Here is a 4,024-nt window from a genome sequence, read left to right as displayed (position 1 = left end):
GATCCACCGCCAGGCAGAGACAGACCTTGAGAAATGGCACATGTTCTTTTTTCACACAAAGTCACCCAGAGGGATGTCAAGGCATAGACTCTGTGATTTTTCCATCAGAATTAGGCTCTCCAGGCATGGGATGGGTGGAACAGGGCGTTTACCCCATCTTTGCCATTCACGTTCAGGTTGGTGGACTCCTAACCTTCAGCGTTCCCAAATAGTTGCAAAACCATGTCATTTCTCTGTGTCTTCCTATGCATAAACGTGGTTTGCCTATTTTCAGTCTTTTTAATTGAATCTCTTGTAGTGGTTTAGGATTTTCTTCATGTACGTCTCGCACATTTTGTCTTTAATTACTAAGACTTACATCTTGTTTGTTGTTTCAATGGAATCATTTATTCCAGCATAGCTTCTAAATGGTGGTTGTTTGTATATATAAAGACTAATGATATCTGCATATTAATTTTTGTATCTAGTTGACCTATTGCCTTCTCTTATTATAAACAGCTTTATAGTTGATTCCCTTGGGTTTTATGGGTCAAGAATCATATAATCTTTGAATGGCGATAATTCTATATTTGCCTTTCAAATTTTTATAACTGTTTTATTTTCTCGTCCAATTGTTTCCTATCTCTAGTACTGTGTTAAATAACAATGATGGTAGAGGACACCTTGTCCTTTTCCTGTTTTTAATGGAAATGCTTTTAGTGTTTCCATATTAAGGTTAATCTTGGCTTTGAGACTGAACTAGACGTAGTGTCATGTTGAGGAAGCATCCATCTAGTCACATTTATTTTTTACTTTATTATAGTTACGTGTTTGGATCAGATAGCACATGTTAGTATGTGAACTCATCAGATCATTTTGGCCAGAAATTTGGACCTGTCCTAGGTAATGGCAGACAGATTTTTTAAAATTTTAGAGATGATCTTTCTAACATGGTAGCCAGTAATCACACCTGGCTACCGAACGCTTCGTGTGGCTAGTCTGAATTGAGATGTGCTGTAAGTATAAAACACACATTTGGTCTTTGAGGACTTAGTATGAGAAAAAGAACGTAAAGTCTCTCAATAAGTTTTATAATTATAAAACATAATGCTATCATGTTGAAATACTAATATATTGGATATCTGCATTAAACAAAATATATTATTAAAATTAATTCTACCTTTTTCTTTTTACTTTTGCAAACATGACTACTAGAAAATTTAAAATTACATGAGGCTTCATTTTGTGGCTTGCATTATGTTTCAAATATATACATATATTTGTAACATATATTGTCCATTGCTGGTCTAGAGTATCTGCCTAAGAGTCTCTGTACATTCAGGAAGAAAAGGCCGTTATAAGCCGTCCTATTTTGTCCTTTGATCTTGGATCAATCCTCTACTGTCGCCATTGTAACACTGTAGTTACACAGCAGTGTGTAATTAGGTACCTTTAATACCCTCTGGAGCTTAGCGAACCTACTTCTCTTGGTATAATGCTCTCAGAGGGGTGGGCTTGTTAGCGTAAGGGGTTCAGAGATACTCTGCCCCCAACCTGCTCCCCAAAATTTAAAATTAAGATGAGATGTGCAGATGAACTAGTGTCAGGGAAGCGCAAGAAGGTGACGGAAATAAATATATTTTGAGGAAAGCGGTGATCTGCATTGGTGATCTGTTCTCAATCCAGAATCTAGGAATTCAGAGAGAGAGAACTGGTCTTTAGCATGGAGGGTGGATAACACTCAAAGTCCTCTAGACTCACCTATTTTGGCACAGAGATTCTGTTTTGGGGTGTGTTGCCTGAGCATGGGAGTCACTGTTAAACATATAACGAGGTATTGGCACTCAGTGTAGGACACGGCTCAGCCGGCATGGGTGCCTGGACCCGCCCAGGTACTCCAAGGGCAGACGGTCAGTTCAAAAAGCCTAAGAAGTCCCCAGCACACCCGCTTCAAGTGCTTATCCCAGTCCCTAGTGAGGCTGTATTCGTGTTAAAATAAGTTACACCTGTTATACAGTTAGTGTAGTCAAGATATTGAAAACTAGGTATGGCTTAGAAACCAGCCATACCTAGTTCCTACCTTCCTAAAACTGGCAGAAAAATAGTTGCAAAAATTGCCAAAGCCGTTTTCAGACAAGGTGCTTTTCTAATCCTGTTCCGTAAGACCATCGGCATCAATGTCATCAGCAGCAGCTGCTGTAACGGTTCATGTGGCTGTGAGGGAGGAGGGGAACTGGAGGAATAATTTATCTACTCTCCAAAGCGGAAGCAGCCATTCTGATTCTGGATAAAATAATAAACTGGGCAAAATTTTTTTTGTTTGTTTTGCTTTGGGGACCCTCTCATTTTCCTCTTAGTCCTGGGGTACTTCCCCTTTCTAACCAACTTTGCTTCTCTTATATTCTTCTCCCTAGAGACTTGGTTCATTCATTTATTCATTCATCTACTAGACATCTGTAGAGTACCTTCTATGTCATGTGTTGGGAATACGAAAATGAATAAGATACAGTTCTTGCTCTTCAGGATGGTCTAATGAAGTGAGAAAATGATGAGAGTAAAGGGAAAAAAATCCCAAGACAGAAATCTTTGCCAGAGGTGTTACATCCTTGAGTGGTTAGAACACCAATATTCTGAACAATAACTGAAGGTGGTAATCAATTTCCCTATAGATACATCCAATTCACCAGAAGATAAGAGCTTGGGATATTAGTCAGTGCTGGAGTATTTATACTGCAGGACTCTGAAAAGAAAGGAAGAAAAATAATATGTGTTGAGTTCCTATTGTATCATTGCTTTTATAGTCTCTCCTTTTAACAAATGTGGAACTAGGGGTTCACAAAAGAAGTGACTTGTGAAGAGGTCCATAGTGTGCAGAAGAGCTGAGATTTGAACTCAAGTCTGCTTGACACCCAAGTCCAAGCTCTTTCTACTTTATCACACTGCCTACACCAGAAGAATTCCCTACTTATAGAGCCTCAGACCCTCTAACAGGTGACGGGCCAATGTTTTTTAATTGGGAGCCTTCCCCATTTCCACTTTGTTATCCATACAAGCAAATACATGTAAGGCTGACCTTGAATAGTGACAGCTGAACTAGTATGTCCTTCTCTACTAAGAAAGCAAACCGGAGAACCAGCAGACAGGATGGATAGGCTCAGGGGGTGTGGTTTCTGATAGGCTTTGTCATTCTGGGTGCTGCAGAAAGCAGGACAGGGCCAGTGCCTTTCATTCATTGTGGTCCTCTGCCTAGTGCTCACATCGCAGTTCTCAGTCTGATCCTTCCAGAAGCTCTTCCAGAAGCTCGTGGAGGGCAGTGAACACACTTTGTGTTAATTTTGTACCCCCTTTTGTGCCTGACATACGGCATTCATATAATAGATCAACAAGAGATTAACAAGTGACTTTGTTGTGACCAAAAGTGGGAATCATTTGAATATCAAGATTTAAACTTCTTAAAAAATCTTTTGGCAAACTGTAGACATGATATTCTTCCAGAATGTTGCTTGGCTCTATTAAAGAATTGGAAACTGGTATTTCATGACTAAGCCAGGTTTTCTCGTGACTCTACCCGATACACTGTTGACCCTGACAGGAAGCACTGCTGTGAGCACAAAGAAATATGTACATGATCCGCGGGAAAACCTACTTCGGCTGCTCAGCTGCCACGGTCTCTGTGGTCATGTGTTTTGAGATGCTCAAACGTCAGGAAAGTTTCTAGTCTTGTTTTGATTCTTCTCCCCTGAATCTCCCTCCTATCCAGGTGCTCGTCCCTGAAAATGTCACGTTTTCCACGTAGTTAAAAACAAAGCAAAACAAAACAAAGCAATGACAGCACATCACAAAAACTCGAAATTCTGAACTAGTCTACAGTGATCATTTAAAAGTCAAACGCACATACACACACACACACCCCCTTGACAGTGTTTCCGTATTCCCTTGAACACTTTGAAGCTCATGACTAGCAACCTAAATTCCAAAAGTTTCCTTGGGCAGGCAGACACCTAACATATATTTTCTATCCTTTACAGAAAAAATGAAAACAAAA

Source organism: Pteropus vampyrus, unplaced genomic scaffold (genome assembly GCF_000151845.1).
Source record: "Pteropus vampyrus isolate Shadow unplaced genomic scaffold, Pvam_2.0 Scaffold78, whole genome shotgun sequence".
NCBI lineage: Eukaryota > Metazoa > Chordata > Mammalia > Chiroptera > Pteropodidae > Pteropus > Pteropus vampyrus.
This window is presented reverse-complemented; position numbering follows the sequence as displayed.